We start from the raw sequence: 14,849 nt of genomic DNA on the forward strand, positions 1-14,849 counted from the left end.
AATCTTACACACTGTCCAGCAGACTTCCTTGCATCTGGAAGGCAAAGCCAAGAGGTTTATACAATCAGGCTAACATGCAAACCAATTGAAATTACAATGGTATGTTAGAGTATATTCCTTAAGTATTCCAACCACAGCGAAAAAATCTCCACTAAACTACAAGGGACTGACGGAAACCCACAAAAGCTGGGAAAATTCAGTCAGGTCTGACTGAAAGCTTGTCCTTACTTCACCCCTGAGGAAAAGAGTAGAGAGTAGAGATAATACTGTCTGCTTTTTGGTGGGCCCTAAATACATAGCAAAGTCCCACAAAATAAATAGGAGGCTTGCCACCGTATCCTCCCTCCCATTCTCACAACCAGACCTCTAACTCACAGGCTTGAAGGGCAGCTGCTTTCTTTCTGTCCAGAACTTCCTTATCACAGGCATCATCAGTCTTGGCTCTGGTTCCCTGTTTTATAAGTTTCCAGTTAGCACCTGCTATGCTTTTCTCTCTCCCTGCCCTTGCCAAAAGAGGTTTTGATAGCACCAACTCAAAAGAAAACACCACCGGAGGGAAAAAAAAAGTAAGGAGAACACCTCTGGATTCCTGATTTCCTATGGATTCATTCCCTCTTCCCACATTACCCATTCCCACCATCTTTATCACATCCCCAGCATCATTCCTGCTTCCCCTCTCCATGGTGGCACACTGTATGTCTTAGCAGTGCATGCTCTGCCTGCTCAGCTGGTTGCTACTTTTTCAGGTGCATAAGGAACAAAGCTATAATTGCCTTTTCCTTGGTAAAAGGACTATTCTGAATCTTCTTTCTTCACCCAGCTACCCCTTTTAATGAAAATTCTTGTGCACCCATCTTAATTTTTGTGCCACTGTCAAATGAGCTGAAAGCAGTAGTGAATTTGAAAGTTATCAGGAAGGCTGGATGCTGTTTGCTCACAGAAATGTCATTTCTATAAAAACTAACCTAAAAATAACCTCATCACAGAAGACCAGTATTAAATGAATCAAAACTGTAGAGTTATCCACAGTTAGCCACTGCAAAGAGTGTGTTTGGTTTTCCTCTAAGATTCATGTAACTAAAGCTACTCACCTGTGTAAGCCTCATCAAAGTGTCTCTGAGTCTTCTGAGGTGGCTACCAGGGTGACCAGTGAAGCAGGGATTAGATCCCTCTGGGTTTCCCATCTAAAAATACATTAATGTGTACACATGTACGACTCATGTACATGCACATGTAGGGCCTCTGTTATTTCTTCATAACTGCAGCTTCCAAACTCTTCACTGTCTTTTGTGTGTTTTTTCTACAAACTGTATTTTCTACTCGCTAAGGTATTAAAGTCGTTTTATTTCTGTTTGTCAGTTGAAGAGCTGAGAACGTTCAAAGAACCTTCAAAGGTCAGCATCCTAATTAAGTCACCAGTTTCTTTGGCTTATGTACATCTGAGAAATCAGCACCGTGGGCCTCAACCAAGGAATAGGGAGAAACTCATAGAAAAGAAAGGAGTTGGATATAGTTCCACATCCCAGATTAATGCCCTGGTTCCATCCTCTTCCCTCTATCCTTTAATGACTTATAATACAATTAGCTGAGAGTGGAAAGAAAAGCCCCAACCCAAATACATAGGAAAATGAGATAAAATAGAGAAAGGTTTCGATTTTACCTGTACATTTTCCAGTTCTTTGTTACATATAGTCTAGACTCAGCTGTATTCTGAGGACACTTTAAATCACTCTAGTAAATCTGAGAGGTCTTGAATAAGGCCAAGTAAAGAGGTCTTGGAGAAGACAAAATCTCTTTTTGCCTTTTCAATCCCTCCCACTATTTAAAAGTTACTTTGGTCTTACGAAAATTAGATTTCAAGTCTCCATAAACTCTCTAGATTAACATCATTGGAATATAATTTTTTTCTAGGATGCTCTCTTCTGGAGGAGAGGCAACATGCTGTACAGATGGAACTAGCTTCAAACTCTGCTTGAAGCTGCGGGAACAAAAGTGTCCCTGCAAACAAAAAATCATAAATTAAATTTAAAAAGCAATATTTCACTTACTTCATGGGTTGGCATGAGCCTGCAGGCCCACAGTTTGAGACATTAAAACCATGGGTGCACCCCATAAAAGACAAGCCAAAACTTCTGACACTGAAGCATAATGGTTAGGGCTGCTCAAATATTTCATTTGCTTTGCTCTGTTTTTAAATGACTAGATGAGAAATACTTGAGGTTTTTTGCGGTTTGTTTTTTTTGCTCCTCAGAGCAAGAGAGGGTATTGTTTAGCTGCTAGACAACAGATCTGGTAAACCTAAGGACACATGGAACAGAAAATACAGAAATTGGTGTGAAGCCTCTTGTATCACATGTGGTCTTACCTATAATCACCTCTGCCTCAAAAAAAGACATCCAGTAGTTTCCAGATTTGCAAAACTAGTGAAAAATTAAGGATTTCTTCATTTTTGAGAAGTAAATAGCAAAGGACAAGAGCCTATACAATTTACAGCAGTTTTGAAAAGTGAGAACAGTTGCATTCAGGGAAGTTAGAGGCTGAGTCACTTAAATATGCTGAAAAAACCCACATTTTAGCAGAACACGTAATAATGTGCTTGAAACAAAGAATTTAGAAAGACGCAAACAAGTTATGTATTTAAACATACACTAATAAAAATCCTCTCACTGTTATTTATGGATAAAAGCATTAATAGTATAATTCTGGGGATTGGAAAGCTGGATAAACAGGATTACTTTTTCACATGTTTTGAAAATTAAAAAGTCACAAGGGACAAATTAATCATCTCTTGCACAGTGTTGCTTATTGTCACCCCAATCCCCTCATACTAAACCCAGACTCTTGAGCTGCAAGGTTTTTCTTCCCAGAAGAATATTCTGAACACGGTGAGGGGACACCAGAATTGCCACCAGTGCCTGAGGAAGGTCCTTGCAAAGACAAGGAGGGAAGGACTGAAAGTCTTATAAAGGTGTGGCTGAAGCTCTAAACCATGAAATTGGAATAATTTTATTCAATCTTTCTGAGTGTTTTCCCTTCAGAAATGTTCAAGTAAAGGGGACTGGGGAAAGATAGGTACCAGAAATACATTATTTGCCAAAACCTCAGTGCTGACCAGGATCTAAAGAGAATTCTCAAGAAAAGCACATCCTGCAGGGATCTGATGCTGATCTGATGTTTTTTGGGAGATGAGAAACAACCCTTCACATGAAGTTTGCCCAAGACTGCTTTTTACCTGCACCCTGCCCCACTTTTTGAGTATGCTGTGTAGCCTCAGCTGATATTTTTAACTCTGCCATTAAGCAAACTGGGAAGAGAGGAAAGAAACCACCACTAATCCAGCACACTTATCTAGAGAGGAGGAAGCACTCCAGCGTGCTTGCTGTGATGCAGATGAATGTATAAATAAATGTGCTGTCCCACTGTTGTTGAGACCACAGCTGAACAATATTAAGCCAGATTCCTAAATCCCAAGCCTGGCTGAAAAACAATAATCTCCTCAAAGTTCTTTTAATGCTATATTTGTACACCAACATTACTGCCATTTCTGTTGGAGCCTTTTGGAGTTATTTTTTCAAGATTTTTTTTTTTTTTGGATGAAGAGTCTTCAATACCTATTCACGTATATAGTTACACGTAACAACAACAAGAAAACAACAACAGAACAGATGATGCTGGAAGCAGCGTTCTTGATTAATTCCTCTAAAACTGGAACAATTTTCTGAGTGTCCAACAGTGCACTGTCTGTTTCAGACAGCAAAGACCTTTCCATCCACAAAGGAGTACATCAAAAAAGCGAGTGAGATGCATAATTTGTCACAGTACACATGCTTGAAAAGAATTTTATCCTACTTAAAATACTATTCATTGAAAATACTTGACATTTAATATTTAAACCAGCTTTCAATTAATCATAGAATCATACAATAGTGGAATAGTTAGGGACCTTGAAGATCATCTCATTCCAAGCCCCCTGCCAACAGTAGGGACACTTCCCACTAGGACCTTGATGTACCTCATACATTCTAGACAATTCTCTTTTTTCCTTACATATGCCACAATTTTATTGTGTTTTGAATGCTCAGTTTATCAGTGACTTGTATTTTGATTAATAGTCATAAACAGCACTTGCTTGAAAGAAATTTTGGTAAACACAGCTTGTATGTGAGACAACTTCAGTGACTGGTCTTACCAGTGAGGAGATATAATTTTCCACTTCATTTATAACACCAGAAGTGTACTAAATCTTCAGTTTTCATAGGAGGCAACAATGGATTTATGTAATACCTTTGATATCAAGCTTCTGTTCTGAAGAAGCTAGAAGTTCTTCACAAAAAGAGAACTTTCTGAAAAAAAATCCTCTCAAATTAAGTATTTCTGCACTTATACGTGTATATAAACACAGTATGAGTTTTGCAAGCAGCACAGAACTTGTATTAAGTCAAGTAAATGCAGCAAATGTATTTGAAAAACGCATTCAGCCTTTGAACTCCAGGCCTAGTTCCCATTGTTTGGTATGGAATATTGAAAGTCATACAAGTGTGGAGAGCTATGGCCTTGGGGTTATAAGGAGAAAGAGATTACAAGAATACTTATTGAAAAGTGCTGCATAATTAGTATCATATTTGATCCATTAGAAAATCGCAACTAAAAGTGGAAGAAAATACCTGTGGGTATTTGTTAAAGCACTTAACATGTAAGACTTAGAAAGAGGAAAGAGAAAATAATGAAACCATATGATTTGCAGGATGATTCAATGGATTGTGCAGAGTAGGTGTCTCCAGGGGAGCATGGCATGCTTTTGACTGCACTGCCCAGACCAGTTTTCTCCCAGCACATCTTCCCAGCTGACAATGTGATGAATCAGGTGAAAGCCAAAACTTATCAGCACATAAGAGTGAAACACTTGGTTTTTCAGCACATAAGAGCACATAAGAGTGAAACACTGTTGGTTTCATCCAAAGAGAAGTGGTTTTCACGTTTGCTGGCAATAGTTGTGACCCTGTGGGAGGAGCCCACACTGGAACAGCTGTTCCTGAAGGACTCACCCTGTGAGGGACCCACTCTGGAGCAGTTTGTGTAGAACTGCAGCTCATGGGAAGGACTCACGTTGGAGAAGTTCCTGGAGAACTGTCTCCCTTGGGATGGACTCCATGCTGTAGCAGGGTAAGAGTGTGGGGAGTTCTTCCCCTGAGGAGGAAGGAGTGGCAGAGACATGTGATGGACTGACCACAAACCTGTTTCCCTCTCCCCTTGCACCACTGTGCAGGAGGAGGTAGAGACAATTGTGAGTGAAGTTGAGCCTGGGATGAAGGGAGGGGTGAAGGAAAGATTGTTTCAAGATTTGGGTTTATTGCTCAGTGTCCTGTTCTGGTTAGGTTGGTAATAAATTAAACTATTTTCTTTCTCCAGGTCGAGTCTGTTTTGCCCGTGTTGTTAATTTGGGAGTGAACTTTCCCTGCCCATGAGCCCTTCATTATTTTCTCTCCTCTGCCCAGCTGAGGAGGGGGAAATGATAGACTGGCTTGGGTGGATACCTGGCGTGCAGACAGGCTCAACCCACCACAATAATTTTCTCTGTGTTTGCAACACTCCTAATGTGAAGCTCAGAACCATGTGGGAAAGGATATTACCATCCCATTGTATTCAACAGAAGATTTACAGCAAGACTTACCCATTTCTTCCTTGATGAGCATTATGACCTCATGACACCCTGGAATTATCCTTCCCTGACTCTGCCTAACCAGTTTTACAGTGTACAAGGGCTGTTATTCTCCTTGTGGGGCAGCCCAGTAATGAGCTGTGGATAGGACTCCTTAGCCAGTCTGTCTTCTTGGAAATGTCCCTTATTTCTGACACTCCACCCATACTGCCTGCCCTGGCTCTGTCAGCTATTCCATCTGGGACAAAAAAGTCCTCTCACTTGCTTTCCTTTGGGAGTCACTGCAGAGTCACAAAACCAGGACTGAGCCACATCTGACAAGTCCTTACTAAAAAAAGCTCCCAACTCCATCTGCTTCTAGAATGTTTTCCTCATTGACAAGTGCAGAGAGGTACAGGTGCATCATATCCTCTCACTCTTCTTGCAAGTGGTTGCAGGACAATGAGAGAAGCAACTACGAATTTGGATCTAGGGTTGTGAGAATCATCCTTTGAAGCCTAAAAGGGCATGCTTGGAGAGGGGGAAATGTTCTTGCAGACAAGCTTTAGGTATGGGTGAGTTTGTAAAACCTCAGGAAAGCCCTGAGACACTTTTTGCCCTTTGGCTGTGAGGAAGAACCTTCTGCATGCTGGATGGTAGATGTTGTTTGTGTCACATGTTCTGCACATTAGATGGCACAGGATCCTCACAGACATCTCCCACCTCCTGCTGGATACCATGCTGAGACACCATCCTTCCCTTCTGTGGGCTGCTGGAACCACAGCTGAAGAAACCCTACCTGTTGAAATCCTGCTCTGCAGAGGTTGTTATAGGGATAATTCCTGATACCTCTGGCTGCATTACCCCTTTCACAGTCTGGGTGGGGTTCTTTTCATCAGGATTTAAAAGTGAGGTGATCCACCATGCCTTTGTGTCAACAAACAGACAGGGATGCTCCTCTCAGCCCAGGTGAGTATTCTAAGCTCCTCTCAAGACTGACCATTTCTCTTCAAAAGCAAGATTACTCTAGAAAAGAATTACTGACATGAGAAAGGCAAAACTCACACAAACCATGTCTTTAATTGATGGTGTTGTTTGTGCATTATATATTACAGCATCATAATAATAAATGTACCACCATGGCTGGTGTGTTCCACTGGATTTGGCAAGTGTACTTAGAAAGAAATGAAATGAAAATTTCAGGAATTTCCAATCAGGCTTGGCAAGTGGTGAAAGAAGAGTGATGACTGCTATCAGTGTAAAGAGTTATGAGCTGCCTGGTTTTCCTCTTTTATGGAACAGCTTAGCCATGGAGCAGGACCTATTTCACTGCCACTGTGGCCTGGTCCTGGCCATGGCCTTAATTTTTCTGAGGATGTTATTCATAAATGTTCTCTTAATCAAGCTCAGGCCCAGGATTTTACTGTACAGGCCAAACTAATTGCCAGGATACACGAGAAGCCAAACTCTAGAAGGTAAAGCTGAAATTTGTGTGTCCTGGCTCAGAGAACCACTATGTTTCAAACCTGAAATTAAAAGTGGGTTTTTGCATTTCTTAAATAGTTGATTTTTCCACTTCAACAATTAGAACTCTGTGCTTCTCAAAGAATTCACACTGTGATTAACTACATATCCTTCATTTTTAAAATTTGACCACAACAAAAATCTCTCTTTTAAAAGTTGGGTTGGTTTTTTTTTTTTTTTCAGGAGAAAGAAGTAAGGTTTTATTCGAAAATTATCCCTGGCTAGTGTGCATGGTTACCACACTGAAAGAGACAGCAGTTTTCTGGGTAAAATGGCACTGCCGTGGGTGCCAAGACCCACATGGAAGGTATGCCAAGGACTGGGAAGATTTTTATGTCTCTTCTGCCATCATAAACACAAATGTGATATCTTTCAACTAGGCAGCTGGCATGTACCCCATTGATTACACCCTTTAATTGAGCAAGGGAGAGATGAATGATTTTCTGTATTCTTTTCACATGTAAAAGCTTCTACAGGATTAGCAATCTCTTGGTTCATTATCAAAATACTCCAACACAAAATGCTGTAAGATTTCATAATATCTCAATATTTTGTTCATAGTCTCACAAAATTTTTATGCTGGAATAGTCTCATCCATCCTTAAGGAACTGAAATGTGATTCAATAAGTGACATAACATCCGTGCTGGGGCTTTTAAGTTCCAAATCTGCTAGCTCTCACTTCTGTGGCAGTGGCAAACATTTTGTTTTGTCATCCTCAATCACATGTGTAAGAAGAAGTGAGGTGAAGAGATCTGAGGGGCAGTGCCTGGACAGAGAAGCTGATGAACCCAAATCCCTTTTCCTCTTTGCATAATCCCTTGGTTTCATAAAAGAAGCACAGAGCTCCCAGCAAACCATATTATCCGTATTATCCACTGGTTCAGATGGTTGTGAAAGAGCAGCTCTGGGGAAAAAGCTGTCTGACCTGCCTTTCCTCGGAGACCACTTCATGCTCAGCCCCTTGACACTCACCTGAGTTATGTCTCTGCTACATTGCTGCCTAGTTTAACACCTTCCTAATTTTGGCTCTAATCCCACAGATTTGACTTCCTAGCTTTGCCTCACACCTGGACTTTTTGACCATAGATGACACTGTAAGAGGATATGGGATTCTGTCACCTTTAATAAATGGATGTTACTGATGCAGTAGGAATCCTAACCTGTGATCAGGAAAGATACACAACCCATCAACCTGCTAGAAAGACACATGAGATAGATATTTTCATCCTAAAGGAATTATTCCTACCCACACCATTCCTCCACAAGGTAAACTCAAAATATTTCCCTTGTCCTCTGGAGCTCTGAAGAAGATTCTTCTGTGCTGTGCAGACAGCTCAGGGCTCTAAAAGCTGAGTTGGATGATGGAAAGCTGACAGTTTATAGTCAGTGAAGAAAAAAGCTGTAAAAAAATCCCCACCAAAGCCCAGCAGAGAGCAACAAAAAGCACTAATTCCAATTCTTTTAATATCAAAGCCAAAAGAAATTTTGCCATAGACTTGGCTAAGAACTGTTGAATGTAGAAGCATGTTCTCACCAGCAGTTCCTAATTTATCTTTGCCTGTATTCCAGAGAAATCATTTAAAATTTTGGCACTAGCTGCAGGATTGGATATGATTTGTGTATCAGGAACCATTTGCAGAAGGCAAGAGTTAAATTTCCTGTGAGTCAGGAGTAGGCTTTGCTGGAGTCAGAACCAAAGCATTCATGCTGAAGTTTAAGTTCTACAAAATAGTCTACTCAAGGCACTATTGGTTTTCACTGCCCCCTTTACCTTAAGAAGTGGTGTTCAAACTTATATTTTAAGTTCTGTCGTGATCTTAAATAGATGAATCTTAACATTGCAGAAACCCTTCCCACAAAGGGTCTACAGATAACCAAAGACTAGCTTTAATGCCTTAAACCATGGTCACATCAGATTTGCTCTCAGCAGCACAGACAGGCTTTTTTCTTTTTGCCCTTATGCTGCCACCTCAAACCCACCCTCCCACTACTGCAGGGTTATGATGAAACTGAGGAACCAAATTAAGGAAAAGCTGCAGATTGAAAATGAGCCATCAGGGAAAATAGGAGTTGACTGAAAAGGATAAATCAAGGAAGTTCACAAGTAGTTGTTGCCAGAATGATGGACAGGGCAGTCAGGGAACGGAAATGAGCAGCTGGGGTTGGGAGGAAGGGCAAGGAATGGTTCAACTGATTTTCTCAAAGAGAAAAATGTCCATGGAACTGTGATGTGACAGTGCAAACATCACTGACTTCTTTGAAGATTGCTACTTCAGGCACCATTTTCAAGATAAAGACACAAGTCCTAGTTTTATTAAGGGGGTCAGAAATGTTGCTCATTTGCTGCAGAAGTAAAAGTATAGATTTGAGCTCAGTATGCAAATTGCAATGAACCATTTAAACAGTCATTTTCCCACTTTCCATTTTTCATGATAGAATATCACAGAATCATAGGATATCCCGAGTGGGAAAGGACCCACAGGGATCATCAAAAGCTGCCTGAAGATGGCTTACAAAATTCTCATCTGTGCTTTAATTGAAAACATTTGTGAATTTTACCAGCAGACTGGTGCTGTTGTGGAATATTGTATGCAATACAGACGATTTCCATGTACACTTACCCCGTTAGGCTCTACAAGCTGCATAGTTGAATGGAAAATTGAAAAGTCGCATTGCTTTTGGCTATGCAGTGAAACGTTATGATGGACAGCTCAGAAATCAAATTACTGTAAGAAGAATGGGTTTTCCATGAGAATTCTGCTTGGAAAGCCCAACCATTCAGTAAAAGTGTACAATGAGGGAGATAAATTAACTTTTGAATTAATTGAATTTTTGAATTCATTTAACTTTTGAAGTTAAATGAATAGCTCCATAAGAGATAATGTTTTGTTTCATTCATTCAAGTCTACAATATTAAAATTAATATTAATTCATCTATTATATGAATAGATGAATTGAAAACCACTGTCTTGTGATTCTGGATAAGCACTCGGAACTGTCAGTTATCTGGCTCATTTGGGCCTGGAAAAGCTGGGTGGGGAATTGCATGAGACTGGGGAAGAAGAGGGGAAATCTCACGAGAAAAGGGCTACAAGGCTCGCTGCTCGCAGTATCTTGGCAGTTTCTCAACCCAGAAGCACAGAGCAAATGAAAAACAGCAAAAACAAACTCCAGATACTGTTGGGAATTAGCAGAGCTGCCAAGATGAGGGTTGTTTCTGGGACCCTACACACAGACAGAGAGGGCTTGTGGCATGCCACCCTCCACACAGCTGCTCGTATAATTGTACAGGGATGGTGTTTACTGCTGACTCATGCTGGCAGACAGACCTTATTTATTCCAAGCATGATACAAGAGGGTTTGGAGTGCGCTCTGGAACAGAGGAAACTTACAGCTGCAGCAGAGGAATCCCCCAGAGAGAGCTCCAAGAGCAGTCAAGCTTGAGAAGAATAGCTGGACTCTGTCCTTACTGTGTCTCTTGAAAAGACAGACTTGAGGGGGTTTGCCTCAACCTGCAGAACACAGAGTCTGCTCAGAAAAGGGTGGAAGCTCCAGCTGCTTACAAACACTTTCCTGACCCCTATCACTCCTTTCTAACAAACAGATTAATCATTTGCAAAAGCAGAGCCTGCCTGTTTGTTGTCTACTCTAACCTTTTGCATCATGCCAACTCTGATTTTATTAGCTTCAGCTGCTCTCCCTCTGACACATTCTCTTGTCATGTTGGAAAGGGAGCTTTGAGCACAAACATTCTCATGTGTTTTTTGTTCCACACTTTTCCTGCATTGAGTAGAAATTGTTACAAGAAATATAGGACAAGGAGACTCAGAGTCTGAGGGTGCCTCATGGCAATCTAGCAGCCTTCCAGTTTGGTCTTGAGAATCTGCTGTGGGTCTCTTGATACGAATGCTTTGCAGATGGAGCGCCATGAAAGGAATTTTCCTTACATTGGGTCTCTTTCTAAAATGGCACAGCCCCAGTGTGTCTGATGGAACTGCCAGGTGTGGAGGAGCCCAGTGGGTTTTCAGGGACTACACTAAAAATAGCCCCTCCTAATAAAAAGGTGAGATCATATGTTGGCACAGCCCCAGGATGTAAAGGATCTAAAGGACCGAGCTGACGTGTTACACTCTGGTACAATGAATAATAGAGCTCTCTGTGCAGTGCACAGCGAGTAAACTCATTCCCCCCAAAATGGACAGACCTCCACCAGCCAGCTGAGTGCTCTTCTGCCTCTGCCACCAAACATCAGCAGCAGTCAGAGCCCTTGGGTTCAGGGATCAGCAATGCTAGGGCTGCTCTGTGAGTCAGGACAAGCCCAGAGCCAGGGATAACTTTATCTGTGCCAGGAGAGAGCACTCGAGTTTTATTTAATAATAAATTAACCTGTTCTTTCTCTAAGGGTAATGATATCGAAACATCGCTGCTTTGGTTTTTTATGTTAAGGAATTAATTAATAAATTAACTGATCAGCTATTTTTCTAATGAGCTGGTGTGATTTTAAACAAAGGCTGATACTCAGTGTGTTTATTGTTTTGGAGACAGAGTAAATCAGGTTGTAGAAACTGTTCTGTGGAGGACATTGAGGTGATATCTCCTGCCCTGTAGGCATCCAGCACTGGTGTGTCTCTAGGATTACTCACAAGTCCGCTTGTGGTTGTTTCCAAAAGAACCTCTGACAGATTTTTTTTGTGCTATTTCTAAGCCATCATCAAGCTGTAACTTTAATCTTTCTGTTTCTCCTCAGGTGAGATAGGTACATTCCGTCACACAAACAACCCCTGGAAATTTTTCCCCCCCCGAATAGTTCTGCCCAAACTAACTCCATATTAATTTGATAAAAAAGACAGTATATGAACAATTCATGGGAAAAGAATAAAAACCATAACAGTACTGGGTTTTGTACTTTCTTACTGAAAATCACAGCAAAAAAGCCATGTCAGAATTTGTGATGTGTGGCTTACAGGAGGGTAGCACTTCAGCCAGTTATGTGTATGAATTCCTTCTGCTTGTTCATGGGTACAATAATGATCCCTTTGACAGGGCCAGAATACATTTGAAATATTACAAACACATTGTGTTGCTCTCCAACCATTACATTTGAGGCTGTGCTAGTCAAGATGCCTGCCATGCACCAGATTTTAGAGTGGAATTGGTACTTGACATGAATTCTCCTTCCTCCTGGTGGATTTCTTTACTCCCCTTGATTACTGTGCTTTTGTGCTGCCACATTCAATGAAAACAAATAGATTTGGACTCTTAGGAATGCTTTGGAAATGTCAAGCATTTTGCCAATATAAGGAAAGCCACTTTCCACACAACTTTACATTTACTCCTTTCAGGCTTTTTCTCCCATCTTACTTTGGAATTTTCGTATTTTACCTAAAGTATTGATATGGCCTTGCCAGACATGATGACCAAGAATTCTTTGCCCTCTTTCATTGCCAGCTGCTGCAGCAGGTTGAATCTTGTACTTCTACTGAATGCCTGGCCTAGAGTCCAAAGAATGGCTGTTATCCCTCCCCTGAGTGGAATAGAGTTAATTACTAGTCCTGCAGAATAACAGGAAACCCACAGAATTTCTTACAATAAGAAATCATAATAATTTTACCATCTGCAGAAGTTTTTGGAGCCACAGCCATCCAAAGGCAGGATTTCTGATGTAAGTCCACCAGGTATCCACAGTTTTAATTTAATTAAAAACTGTAAAAGCTTTTACTCCACTGGCTCTGGGCATGAGAAAATCTAAATTACCCATGCTTTCAAAACACAGATCAAATGAATTTCAGGGTTGTCATGGAGGCAGATTGTTGTTCCAATAGCAGACCTCTGTAGCTGCAGATAATTAACCTTAATTACTCTGACGTACTGTTACCGAAAATATTTGGTTACCTATGATGCTTGCAGTGCACAAGTTTGACAATTGTGCTCACTTTGGGCTGTGTGGTTTGATAGCTAAGCATATTTCACTAGCAGACCTGACATAGAAATTTGATTTTGCAGCATGATAGCATTTTATCTGCCATGCTCAGGCTAACAATCCACCTTCCAACATCCCTGCATCTGAACACACTGAGCTCTACATGTTGAGGCAAATTATTCAGGGGAAAAAAAAAGAAAAAGAAAAGTGGCAGTTTCTTTTATTATTCTTAAGATATTTTGCCAACAAATATACACTATGCATCACCTAATTCTTCTTCTTTACTAGCCTGGCAGAATGAGGAGGAAAACAAGTTTTCCAAGTTCCAAAGACCAACATGAAAAGCCGGGCAATCAACCCCATTTTTTTTTTACTTCAGTACGAAAAAAATCAATTGCACTGAAAGAATAGTGGGATAGTGACACAGGAACAACAAAGGACACTGCTCCCAGCTAAGACCAACGGCTTTCCTACTGCCAATATGAAGATCTAACTCTAATTTATTTTTCCCTTTTTCTCCTTTTTTAATACTCCATTTCAAAGGTTGGCATGCCAATCTAAACCCCAAGTTTTTATGGCTTGTGCAGAATTGAAACACAACTTTTATGTGAAATAAAGTGGTTTGGAAAAAATAAAGTTAGAATTACTTTTTTAGTACTTGATTTCTTTCTTTTTCTTGTGATGGGTGGGATTCAGTAATAAAAAGAAAGAGTTTAGGGTTCAGGTGACATTCCTGATGCTGACTTAAGATAAAAGATGAAGCACCTACTGATGCTTGAGGGGTAATATTTTAGGTGCTTGGTCTCTGTTTATGTTTTCCTCTGCTTTCTAAAGAGCTCCCAGCAGCAACTGAGGTTGTGCTGCATTCTGTCATTTGAGCTGAGGTCATTACACCCCAGACCACACTCACCTTTCCACCTGAGGGCCTTTATTAAAACTTTTTGTCCTTTCTTGCAAAATAAGCAGCTCTGAGCCTTTCCCGGTGGGTGCCAAGACAGCTCATTCCTTCTCATGGCCACAGTACAATTGTAAAACTCAGGCCTCCAAAATACCAAAATTGATATACAACTAAAATCATCATGAGAAGAGGATCAGCCTTGTTTTACAGTCCTATCAACGTTTTCATACATTTCAGCACCTTCCTCAGATAGTTTTTCCAAATTTATGAAGAATATAGTAAGCTCCAGAAATGGATTAACTCAGGACTTTTTTTTTTTTTTAAAAACCTGCATTATTAATATGCTATCGGGTTTATGACAATATGATAAACCCTAGTTAAAGGTTTCAAGTTCTGAAATAAAAAAAAAGAATAAGAGAAGAATATTAGAAAGATTCTAGTAAAAGCCTTGTCTGGAGCAGAAAAGTTATCTGCCACAGTTGGCATCAAAATGAACAGAGCTAACAGGTTGCTGTTTAGATGAAAGTGTTGAGAATAAAACATATTTGCAGCTGTGTTCTGAGATAAATATTGGAAATGCCTAACCCACAGCACAGCTTTTCAAGGTATATTTCCAGGGATGAGCTGCAATTCGATCTTATTTACAGAAAGAGGAAAAACTGAATAGTTCAAACCCTTAAGGCTGAGCTCTGACATAAGCAAAGATGTCTCATCATGTGACATAAATCATCCTACAGTACCAGGATATCTTAAAGTAAATGCCACTTTGAAATGAAAGACACCTACATCCCAGAATAACTGATTTGCTTTTAAAATGGAATCATTATTTGAAAGAAAAGCCCCCTAGGCCAGAATGGCTCAGAAATGA

Source organism: Lichenostomus cassidix, chromosome 1Aa (genome assembly GCF_008360975.1).
Source record: "Lichenostomus cassidix isolate B80296 chromosome 1Aa, HeHo_3.0, whole genome shotgun sequence".
NCBI classification, from domain to species: domain Eukaryota; kingdom Metazoa; phylum Chordata; class Aves; order Passeriformes; family Meliphagidae; genus Lichenostomus; species Lichenostomus cassidix.